The sequence below is a fragment of the Oryx dammah genome, unplaced genomic scaffold (assembly GCF_014754425.2).
Source record: "Oryx dammah isolate SB20612 unplaced genomic scaffold, SCBI_Odam_1.1 HiC_scaffold_3, whole genome shotgun sequence".
Taxonomy (NCBI): domain Eukaryota; kingdom Metazoa; phylum Chordata; class Mammalia; order Artiodactyla; family Bovidae; genus Oryx; species Oryx dammah.
This window is the reverse complement of record NW_024070187.1, coordinates 59,250,318-59,262,562: the sequence shown is the minus strand read 5'-3', so window position 1 is coordinate 59,262,562 and position 12,245 is coordinate 59,250,318. Positions and strand designations below refer to the sequence as shown.

Sequence of the window (12,245 nt, the reverse complement as noted above, 5' to 3'; positions counted from 1 at the left end):
CGTCTATGGGGTTGCACAGAGTCAGACACGACTGAAGCAACTTAGCAGCAGCAGCAGCACTGGGGTACCAGTGTCATCTTGGCTTTAAATCAGCAGTGAACAAAAGGTATCTTAAGAGAGGCAGGAACAAAAGGTGCCTTAAGAGAGGCACCACGGGATGAGGAAGATGTGGAAGGGTGAACCACTGTTACTGCTTCGTGTAAATTGGCAGGGAATCTGTTTTTAAAAACAAACAAACCTTTTCAGCTCAGTTCAAAACTTGCTGCCTGATGGATCAAAATACAGTTTGTTTCTGCTTAGTTGTGGTATTGCAGAGGCTTTCTGACTGTAGGTTCATTATGGCCCCTCTCCCTGGCATCTATCAGGCAGATCTATGAAAAAATCGGAAACCCAGGCCCGGGATGTCAACTTTCCAAAGAGGTGGGATTAGGAGGAATTTTCCGAGTCCTGGAAGTCCCGAAAGAGAAACATCCAGCACAGAATGGGGCTATGTTGGGCTGGGGGACTCCGACGCTCTCTGGAGACTGACGCCGGAGGCTGAGAGCACCTGGCTGGAGGCACCTGCCAGCGGGGCGCGGGGTGGGCGGGGGCGAAGGCCCACGTGCCTGCTGAGCAGCCAATGGGCGGCGGCGGCGGGCGGGCCGGGCTCTGGGAGGCGCGGACCGCACTCGCTTCAACTTGAGACAGAAGGAACCGCGCCGCTGCTGGTGTGAGTGACCGCCCCAGGGTGGCTAGTGCCCGCAACCTGGTCTAGTCCCTCGCATTGGGGGCGGCAGCCTCGCCCAGCCCCAGGGCCGCCCCGGAGGCCAAGGTGAGGGATGAGAGTACGGGGTGGCGTGCCTTTGTTTGCAGGTAACCGGCGGGGTGGGCGCCGAGCTCGCGGAGACCCGACCCGCGGGACAAAGGCTGCAAGCTCCCATCCCTAGAGTCAGTGCTTAGCGAGGTCCAGGGCGGCCGGCAGGGCTGAGGAGGGGTCTCTCTCTGCTTTGCTGGAGGGAAGGATGAGAATTGTATGAAATGAGGGGAAGGTGGAGGAGTCTTTTGATGCAGTTTACGAGTGTGGCAGGAAGCTGTTCAGGGCCGGGCTGTTGAGATGATCTGTTTGGGGGGTTTCTGTTGTGCCCAGTGTTATGACTGAGTAAATGAGTGTATTCATCTCGCATGACCTCTGAATCCACGTTTATGTACTCTTGTTTGTATTACGAGTGAAAAATACTCAGGATCTTGATGATCCGATTTTTTAATTGAAAGCAGCATCTTTGGGTGTAGAAAGACTATGCAGTTTCAAATAATTTTAGTTGTGTGACTTACAATATTGTTGGACTTCCATGTGGGAAAATGTCTCAAATTCCCAAAATGTGGAAAAACAGCCAACTTATCATGTGCTTGTTTTGGCACTGAAAAGAAGTAGATTTTTGTTTGTTTAAGAAAAATGTGATTTAAATGTTGCACGCAACACTTAATTGGATTCTCAGGGAATCTGTGTCTTTTCTATGTTATCTATTTCCCTGTACCAATATTGGATCCAGGCGTGCCTATCGATTCCCCAATTAATGTGTTAGCTGTGAATCTTCATTACTGCTTTGGATGGGAGATGGCCGGGGAGAAGGCAATCCCATTAGTCTTTTTCTTTTTATGACTGCAGCTGCAGCCTAGCTTTGACTAGCATCATGAATGGTGGGTTCCGCCTGCCTTCCTCATGTTATTCTCTTTCTGGTTTTCTCAGGTCATGGAGCAATCAGGTCCTCCTGCAGCCTTACCCTGACACAAAAGCAGTTTGTAAGTTTTCACCCTAAAGTGAAATCTTTGCTACTGCCTTTGAGTTTTATTTGCTTTGTGAAGCCTTTCAGGACAAAAGTGTCTTGAGGCCTTTCACAAGAAGTTAGCCACACAGTGCACTGTGAGGGGAACAGCCCTAAATCTCTATTTGTAAATTTTGTCTGTAATGTTTCTCAGTTATCAGTGGCTGTGTTGTCCAAAGTGAGATGTGTGTAACAAGCGTAATAGGGGAGAGACTTTCTACAAAGGATCAGCTGTCACCATTGTAGAAGATGCTATTGGACTTGGCTCAGAGTGAAGGCATGGTCTTTGGGCTGGTTTGGTCAGGAACCCCATCTTTCTGACAGCTGCTGGTTCATTTATGAGTTTTTCTGTCATTCTAGCAAGCCCTGGCTTTTGAACAATGGGGACAGTTTATTTAACAAGTATTTGTCAAACACTTGCTGTGTGCTTGGCTTTGGCACTAATGGTAAAATGGTAAATGCATCAAGTACCTTCTTGCTTTTTTGGAGCTCGTACTGTGGCACACCAGCATAGGGCCCATTTCGGGCTTCTGAATTGGAGCATCCCTGGGAGGCATTGTGGATGGATTGACCCTGATGTGAACCAAGAAGATGCTGCTGGCTGCTCCCTGGAGGTTAGCTGAGTGCAGGATGTAGATAGGAACAGGTGGGACCAAAGTCACCTCTGCTCCAAGGGTGAAGGTATTAATCATGGGTCGCATGCTCTGGAATCTGTCTTCTTGAATCTGTTTGCCATGATCATGGATATCTTTCAGAGGAGCCTGGGACTGCGAGGCGGGCCAGAGCTGAGTTCTCAAAGAGTTTGAACAATGGCATTGTTTAAGATATGGTAATTCCAGTCTGTTTCAAAAACTCTTGTTGATGCAGGCTCCTAGTCTCACCTCAACAGCTTTCATCTTGAACAGCTCCTTGGGGAAATGAGTTTCTTTCTGTACCACTGACTGAGCAAAGCTTTCTCTCTGTCCCCAGTCTCCCAGGTGTTGAGGTGACTCCTAGGTTTAGAGACCTAGAGTGTGGTTGGAAAACACCTGTCAAGCTCGCTCTACTTTTTGTGGATTTGCAAGAGTGTTTCCTGATAATATGTACTTTCTTACTTGTCTGTCTTTTCACCTTTTTCACAAATCCCTAGGATCATGTGAAAACATACTAAATAGTCGTATAACTTGTTCTTTTCAAGTACCTGTTTTAAACACAAATGTTTTTTAGAAAGTCTTAGCCCTTTGAATTTCTCTGCCCTTAACATAGTGTCTGGGATAGGATGCTCTCCATAAATAATTGAATTGTTTTTTAAGATTTAACTGTGACCATCACATGTACTTGATAGCTATAAGTAAGATCTATAGATTAATTTGCCCTTCAGCAGATGTGGAACGTCTGTGTGCCAGGTGTCTCGTGAGGTACATGAAGGAATGATACAGACAGGGTTCAAACAGGCAGGATGTAAGCCGGAAAAACAATTCAGGAAGCAAGATGACACGCATCATGATAAGTGCTGTGAGCGAAGCTCATAGCACAGTGCGGCAGAGAGAGTATCTTGATGGGGAAAGGGGGCCCCAGGGGGCAGCCCATCCTAGCAGGTGACCTTTGAGCTCAGCCAAAAGCTGGGAAGAAGCCAGGTGTGTGGGGGGCCCTGGAGGAAGAGCAAGGGGTGCTCAGCATGTTCACGGGTACAACAGAGTCCAGTGTGGCTGGAGTGGGAAGGCCAGTGATACGTGCTGGATGGAAAAGATGGTTGAGGGCAGGGGGACAAGATCACATAGGGCTTTTGGGTTATAGTTGAAGGTTTCAATTTTCTTTTCTTTTTAAAAAAATATTTTTAAAATTTATTTTGGCTGTGCCAGGTCTTAGTTGTGATATACAAGATCTTTTTGTTGTGGCACACAAACTCTTAGTTGTGGCATGTGAGATCTAGTTTCCAGACCAGGAATCGAACCTGGGCCCCCTACATTGGGAGTGCAGCGTTTTAGTCACTGGACCACCAGGGAAGTCCCTGAGTTTTCTTTTTGACTCTGTGAAAAACCTCTGAAAGGTGGTATCTGGGAGAATGCCATTATCTGTTTTGTTTCATAAAGAAAGATACCAGTGAATGCTGTTAAGGGGTATGGATGTTGGTAGCAGAGGTGGAAGTTGAAGGTTCAGGTAGCAAGTCCTGGTCCAGGAAACATCAACATGGTGGCGGGGGTGATGAAGAGAAGCAGGTTGTGGAGATTGAACTGGCATGGTTGACAGTGGAAGGTGCAAGAAGAGGGGTCATCTAGGACCAAGCTGGATTTTTAGATTCATTGTTTTTTGTGGGTTTTTTTTTTGTTTGGAAAATAATGACTGTATAAAGACAATTAAGCAGTGAGCAACTCACTTTCAGTTTCTATTATTCCAAGACCTTGACTTATTTTGTCTTTTTCTCCAGTATGGATGAGCAGCCCTGCCTATCGGCGTATTGTGCATTTGGCCATTTTTGTCCAGGACATTTTACCTTGCAGTGGTCTATCATACCTTGGAGCATTTTCTTTGCTCTGTCATAAAAATAAAGGATCAAAGTAAGAAAGAAGGCAGGTTTCAGTTTTAATCCATATGGAATTACTCTGCCTGGGCTTCCAGATTTATAAGATACCATTGATAATTACATTTGAAGTTGTTAATTTCATTTCCAATATCCTCTGACTTTCCAACAACAGATACTCAGTTGTAAATAAGCCTAGTTCTGTATCTATTTAAAGTCAGCAGGAGTAAAATTCTTTAATAACGCAGGAAATTCACTGTTCATTTCGAGAGCTAGAAAGCCATTTCCTTGTATCTGAAAAGTAGAGAAATGCAATATTTGGTCTCTGATGAGACTTTTTTTTTGGGCCCCTCTTTCTAGCTACAGATTTGTGAACATGAAATTTTACAGTGTCTTTGTCAGTTAACTTTGGTTTTGAAGCCAACTTTGGTTTGGGTTTGCAAAATTTTTATGCAGAAAATCCTCCTTCTGCAGTCAGAATTTTAGGCAGATGAAAAGGGGCAGAAGTGATGGAGACTGCCACCCCTTCTGCTCTAGAAGCCTGGACTGGTTACCCTAGAACATGTAAGCATGTCTGGGGATGAATAAATTATGACAGTTGAAATAATTATGATAGAGGAAAAGCCGCTGAGAAGAACACAATTGACAAATGGGGCTGATTTGACCCGATTCTGTCATGTGAAAGCATGCATCTGTTTGCCAGGTTACATGAAAATGCTGTTTCCAAGGAGTCTAGTGTGATTTGTTTATCTACCCCCCCCCCCAAAAAAATGGGAAAACATTCTAAGCAGAGTCATAGCCTGCTAGTGATTCTTTCAAAATAAAGTGGCTGGAGCAGAGACCCATGTTGATTCTGGTTCTCCTTCTGAGCATCCATGTAAGATTTTAGTTGAGCAAAAGACACTCTGGCTCTAAAGCTACAGATTGAAAGAGTTCTTACTCCTGCTTCAGGGTAGAATGGTTTCCAGCTGGCCCTGGAGTTTATCACCTGTAACAAGGATTATTCCAGCGTCTCAGCCAGTTGCACAGGTTTAACACACACTTGGTTTACTGCTCTGCTGTTACAATCTTGAAATTCATACTATTTCTCATGCAGGCAGAGCTTTGCGTTTTCATTTTGCACCAGGCTCTGCAAGTTATTGAACTGGTCCTAGTCTCACTGTTTGTCCATGTTGTATGTTGCACCCCTGAATCAGGCTGACATCTCAAGTGGGGTCCCTGACTTGTTCTGTGAAAGATATCAAGTATTTGGGGGCGGTCTGTGGTTTCTGTTGCAGCCCCTCAGCTCTATCATGGTGATTCCGAAGCAGCCATTGACAAGAGAAGTGAAGGAGTGCAGTTGTGTTCAGTGACACTCTATTCATAAGAGCAGGCAGGGAATGGATGGATGGTGATCCTCAAGCCATCATTTGCGACCCCTGACTTAAATGACCTGAGTGGAAACCACAGTGATGACTGAAGTAGGGACCTTGTCCTTTGGAAGCAAGAAGGCTTGGTCACCTTTGGACAGCTTTATGGTATTCTGAAAACCAGTCTCCAGAGAGCATTCCTGAACAGGTCTGGCTGGTAGGAGTACCTCTGTGACAGACTATCATTCAAACATCCCCCAGCCCACGCTTGAGCTTCTTCTCGATGAAGGCATGTTAATTCTATTTGTCTAGTATAAAGACATATGGACAATAAAAGGAAGGTAAACTCACAGTAAAAATAGGATGCCACCATGATGGGATTGTGGTTTTGTTTTTTTAAAGACTTACCATATTTGAGGGAAAAGAAAAAAGATGCTAGCTGTAAGGAGGCTAGCTATGAATAAAAAGTAACCTTAGCAAATAGGAAAGATGTGTCTTCTTTCAAATTGTATCAAGAAGTTAACTCCTGCTCAGTGTGTGTGTGTGTGTGTAGCCCAGCTCTACATACTTCTTCTGCCTCAGCATGCATGGAAATGCCTTGTCTGGGGTCTTTTCTGTAAATGATAAACAAAAGTTTATTTCTCAAAGAATACAAATATGAAGACAATTATCTGGGGAGTCAGTAAATCTTGATAGAAATCAACATACAAGGGAAATTTATATATTGGTTTCCTTAGGAGCAGAAGAGCCGTGTTTCATTTAGACAAATGTTCGGAAGAAAGAATCTAGTTAGGGGCTCTGGAAACACTTTCTGTGGAGATGATCAGGGTATAGATTTGCTTTGCTTTCATATTCAGTCACAAGAGATTATAATCTTCTCAGAACTCGCATTCTGCCCATTCAGATAAAATATATGTTTTATTAACATTGTTTCAGATGACATGAGAACTGAATGTGAACTAAAGTCATTTTTAAAGTGCTGACTGTAATAAACAATAGCAGGAGAAAAATCCAGCTAAGTCCCTATTATTCACAGCATTATTCCTGTATCAACGTGATCAGGAATAAGGGGGAAAGACCTTTGTTTACACTACTTATTTATTCAGAAATATTTGATTACTTGTTATGTGCCAGGCAGTGATGAGTAAACACTTACCCAGGTGGTGAGTGAACAAGGCAGAAAGGTTTCCCGTTAACACAGAGTTTACTTTTTTGTGGGGGAGAAGGAAGGACAGACAATAAACAAATAAACAGGGTAGTTTTAGATGCTTTGAGAGTTGGCGGTGACTGGGTGGTCTGGAGGGGTCTTCTACAGGTGATGACGATAAGAGGAAGTCCTTGGTGGGAGATCTAGGGGACTGAGTATCCAGGCAGCAGGAACAGTGAGCACAAAGGCTCCAAAGGCCGGTGTGTTTGTGAACAGGGTGAAGCCAGAGCCCAGCAGGTATGGAAGAGGCAGGAAGTGAGGTCAGAGAGATAGATGGGGTGGGGTGGGGGGTGGAGAAGAGCAGGGAAGCAACAGGATAAGTGTCTGATGTATAAAGAAGGAAACTCTCAGCCTTTGCCCTGGAAAGTTATTTAGACCAAGCACAGCACTTAATTTTTGTTACCAGTTCCAGTTGAGGCAGAACCAAAACTCCAACAGGGTTGGAGACAGGATCGGGGAGCTGAGGCTGTCTTTCTTCATCAAGGGGTGGGTCTGGGGAGAGCCCATTCATTGGCAGGGAGGCAGGCTCAGGTGCCAGGTGCCCCCACCACCACCCCAGCCAAAACACAGAGCAAAGATGAGACTGGCCAGGTCAACCTGTCCTCCATTTATGGATCCACCACCTTTCTTAGCTGTGTGGGTTTTGAACCTTAGAGTCTCTTATAAAATGAGAGTCGTGAGGCTCCCCGAAGGGTTATTGTGTGGCCTGGTGATAATGTGCACCGAAAACAGAGCCTAGCTGGGTGGCAGGTTGAATAAGGTGGGAACCACTCGTGTTATTTGCTTTTAGCAATCAATCATCCTAGTGTTGATATCTATTTTTATGTAGGTATTATTGAGTTTACAGAGTATCAGGGATACTTGTATCTACAGGAAGTTTCCAAAATTCAAATGACGATAGAATGTCTTGGCTTTTTGTGTTATCTATGGTAGTGTTCCAACAGAGGAGCCCGCCTGGTTACAGTCCATGGGGTCTCAAAGAGGCAGACATAACTGAGCAGACATACTTGTATTCCTTCTGTCTGCACAAAGGAATTGGGATTATCTATATAAGTATAGCCCTAAAGCCTATCCCTGGTGGCTCAGACGGTAAAGAATCTGCCTGCAATGCAGGAGACCCAGGTTTGGTCCTTGAGTTGGGAAGATCCCCGTGGAGAATGAAACGACAACCCACTCCAGTATTCTTGCCTGAGAAATCCCATGGACAGAGGAGCCTGGCAGGCTACAGTCTACGGGTGTGCAAAGAGTTGAACATGACTGAGCAACTAACACTTTCACTAAAACCTCTTGAAAGCCTCGATGAGGCTGGGTGCATGGAATTGCAAGGAGTTCACCCACAGGCTCACTGTGGTTCATTTTGTGTGTGTGTGTGTATGTGTTGGCCACGCCCTGACGGCTGCGCAGTATCCTAATTCCCTGACCAGTGATGGAACCCTGAAGTGAAAGTGTGGAGTCCTCACCCCTGGACTGCCAGGGAAGTCCCTCGTCGTGGTTTTAACTCAGAGCCTGGTCTGTACCAGCCAGTGGTAGTGCCTTCATGGCACTTTTTGCATGAAAACCACTTGCCTGGTATAGGGAGCTGTCATCTTCCCCAGAGGTTCCCTTGTTCTTGAACCTTGTCAGATAGGGGCTTTCTGGGTCTTGTTTTGTTTCAAAAAACAAAAGCAACTGATTTGTTTTTGTTTACCATCTCTCCTTTCAGAAAGGAAGCCAGCCCGTGGTTTTACAATTCATGTATATTTTACATTAGTTTTATCCTTTGATTGTGCCCTAAACTTTGTATCTTGAACATGGCATGAATTATCTCTTACTTGAGGACTAAACATAAATTATGTGTATCCTCTATTTGCTCAGATATTCAGAGAAGCAAGGTGGTTGCGGTTTGTTTTTTTTAATTGTAATACAGCACAGATGCAAGCAGATGCTCATTAATTCTTGCTGTCTTCAAAGATGGACTTTAAAAAATTTCTCATTTCCTGGTTGCTCTCAAATATCCTTTTTTGCCTCATTAGTAAGCTTACTGGTATGGTGTCTTCTCTCTAGTGGCATGAGAAAGTCCTTTGTTTAGAAAAATGTGCCTTGAATTTCAATACTCTTAAACCACTTTAGATCCTCAGCTTCACACTTTATTCCAGTTGGAGCTTTAGCTCCTGTGTCTACCAGTCAACAGTTAACAGGTAGCGTAGTGCTGGGAAGGGGGCACAGGAGCAGGGATGTGGGAAGGGAGCTCGTTTTGCAAAGGCAGGTACACTTGTCAGAGGTGTTCCTGTTGCTGTTTGGTCCTGGGAAGGAGAGAACCTTTCCCTGAGCTGAATTGTCTGAAACTTGGTAGACACCAGATGGTAAATTTGCATAAATTCAGAATTCAGTTCAGAGATCTTTCACCTGCAGCGTGTGGATTCTAAAAGGGTCTATGCATGAGTTTCTGGGGTTATTGAACTTTGTCCCCCATCCCCCTGAGATGGTGTGTCAAAGTGTGGGTCTGTAGACATTTCTTTCTGGAATGTTTTCATCAGAGTTCAAAGGTTTCATGATCCAAAACAGGTTTAGAAACCTTCCTCTTGGCAGACCTTCCTCCCCTACTCCCCCTCAACTGGTAACCACACCGTGCGGTGTGTATATCAGGTCTACACTGCAGGCCGCCCCACAGTGAGCCTGACACTGATTAACAAGGGCCATCCCTCCAGCACTAATATCTTAGGGGGTGAGTTACCAGTATTGCTCCCATTTCACAGATGAGAAAACTGAAGAACAAAGAAGCTAGGGGCCTTGACTGAGGGCAAGTAGTGAATAAATATCAGGAACAAGAAATCTGAAGCTGGAGGAAAAGAGCAGCTGTCAGGTTCAGTGGTTGGTACGAGAGTTTTCATGATATGAAGTTTTGTGTCTTTACTTCATTGCCATGTGGATGATGCTGGTCTGTGCTGGTGCTCATGGCTCAAAAGACTCTCAGTGATGAAAGACAAGCATCAAAAAGTAGCGCGAAGCAGCAAATTCTGCAAACATGGAGCGAGAAGTACCCTGGCAAGGCTTTGCTGTACGTGCTCAGTTTGTGAAGCATGGACAGTGTGCGCTGCATAAGAAATAGGTGGCTGTGCTGGGGAGATATGTCTTCTTCCAAAAGCTAGAATAGACGTTGTGATTCTGGTATGCTTTTTTTTTTTTTTTTTTTTTAGGAATTTTTTATTTAGTTGGATGCCCAGTTACACATGCCAAGTAGTTCTGCTATTTCAGGCTTTTTTTTTTTTTTTTTAATGAAAACCTTGCCAATTACTTACTCTGTTCATTTTCCCAAGAAACAGTCGCCGAGAGCATGCTGATCAGGCAGCATTCGCCTGTGTGGCTAGTGTGGATTTGATCCTGGGGTTGAATTCTTCCCACTGGCATCTTGTACTGTGAGAAGGGGGAGTAAGCTTCTGCCTGACTCTAAATTTAGCCTTCCCTGCTTTCAGAATGGTGCATCTCACACAGAAGCCCAACTTTGGGCTGATGTTTCTTCACCATCACATTACAAGGTGTGGAGTTGGTGAAGCAGCTGCCACGGGGACTCTTCTGCATTTTTTGCATGACATTTCAAAGATCGCTCTGAAGTGTCCCCAGTTATGGCTGGTTTTCTCTTCAATGCTTAAATCAAGCAGTGTCTATTAACGTCAAATAGACAGACCTTGTTAGAAGTTCACAGTGTCATTTTTCTGAGTCCTGCCTTCAGGGAAAAACATAGTAGGTACATGTAGATGTTATTCCATTAAGTGAACCACTAGTAACAATTCTGATTTCAAATAGCCAAGACACCAATAATATACACAAAAGAAACAGATTGCATCCTCGGGCGTCTAGACTTAAGGTTACTTAAGCATAATCCATATACTTAGGTATAAACTTTTTATCAAGAACCAAAAGCACCTGGCGTAAATAAAAAGTTAGTCAAGGAAATGCTGCCCAGGCATCTTTATAGTAAGAATCAAAGCACTTGAATCCTAAAAATCTGAATATTAGGAGATTTCAGATTTTCTTGTCCCTGGTATTTATTCACTGTTTGCCCTCAGGTCAAGGCCCTTAGCCTCTTTGCTCTTCAGTGTCCTTATCTGTCTTAGATGAAAAACCCAGGATTCAGATTAAGTGACTTGCAGTGTTTACTCAAACCAGGACTAGAAGTCAGACCTTTGGATCCTTTGCTGATGAGCTAAGTGAAGTGAAAGTGAAGTCGCTCAGTCGTGTCCGACTCTTTGTGACCCCATGGACTGTAGCCTATCAGGCTCCTCTGTCCGTGGGATTTTCCAGGCAAGAGTGCTGGAGTGGATTGCCATTTCCTTCTCCAGGGGATCTTCCCGACCCAGGAATCGAAGCCAGGTCTCCCGCATTGCAGGCAGATGCTTTACCGTCTGAGCCACCAGGGGGCTAAATTGCCTCCAAATATTAGCTTTGATAGGGGGCAGTGCAGAGGAGCAGGGGGAGGTAACCTCATGCTATGGTAAGTGGCGCCCAGCAGATCCGAGGAGAGACCACAAATTACCTCCCCAAGCGACCTCCCTGCCATGGAAGATGTTTTGTCTCAGTCGCTGTCCAGCCCCACCCAGCTGGGACATGACACCATCAGATGACCTGGTGATGATAACCGTAGCAATGCAGTCTGTTCACTTGCGACATAGCAGACATTCTTAGCACACGCCATCTCATTTAACTGGGTTCTCATGATTACCCTGAGCCAGGGGTCCTTGTCCCTTTTTCACTGACTAGGAATCAGGTTCTGAGGGTCACAGAGAGGGAGCCCAGGAAAAAGAGAGTGTAAGTAACCAGCAGGATTTGAACACAGCTCTGACCACTTACTTAGCTAAAGGGCTTCTCTTGGGAATTTTCAGCCCCCTTCTCTCCCTGCAAAAGTTCACAGGCCACAAGGTGGCAGGGGAGGGTAGGGAGGGTGCTCCTCTGTTTACCTAAAACCCCAGTTGCAAACCATTTGCCCCATTTTTAACACTTGTGCATAGTAACCTGCTGGTTCATTCGGGAGACAGACTGTGAGGTGCTTCTGCAGGACTGTGAAGAAGCGTGGGGTCCATGTCTTAGGTGCTTATCAGGAGACCAGAATTAGAGTCCTGCAGGCCCACAATCAAATGCTGACTTCACCAGGTACTGCTGTGTGACCTTGGTCAAGCCCCTCGACTCTCTCTCAACTTGTTTCCCTTTCTATCAGTGAGAACATAGTATTTACCTTGTCAGGTTGCTGCTAGGGCAACACAGAGCTAGCACTCAGTAAAAGGTAGTCTGGTAGTTGCTATTGACTGGGAGTGCAACTGTTCATCACATACACTGCAGTATTGTTACTTGAGCCTTAGAGGTCGCTAAGAGTCGGACACGACCGAGCGACTTCACTTTCACTTTTCACTTTC

At 45.0% G+C, this 12,245-nt stretch overlaps 1 protein-coding gene across 8 annotated transcripts in view; it reads left to right on the top strand.

Annotated features, from left to right (window-relative positions):
- APBB2 (amyloid beta precursor protein binding family B member 2) overlaps nt 1-12,245 on the top strand; it is a 376,132-nt gene that overhangs the window by 339,035 nt on the left and 24,852 nt on the right. Inside the window, exon 1 of one of the 8 annotated variants that reach the window (XM_040238104.1) lies at nt 681-811. The exons of 6 other annotated variants lie outside the window; for them this stretch is intronic. The gene's annotated coding sequence lies outside the window, so the exon portion shown is untranslated. Of the gene's footprint in view, nt 1-680; nt 812-11,622; nt 11,644-12,245 lie in introns of those variants that run through there. One more of the 8 variants, XM_040238106.1, reaches the window with a different exon arrangement.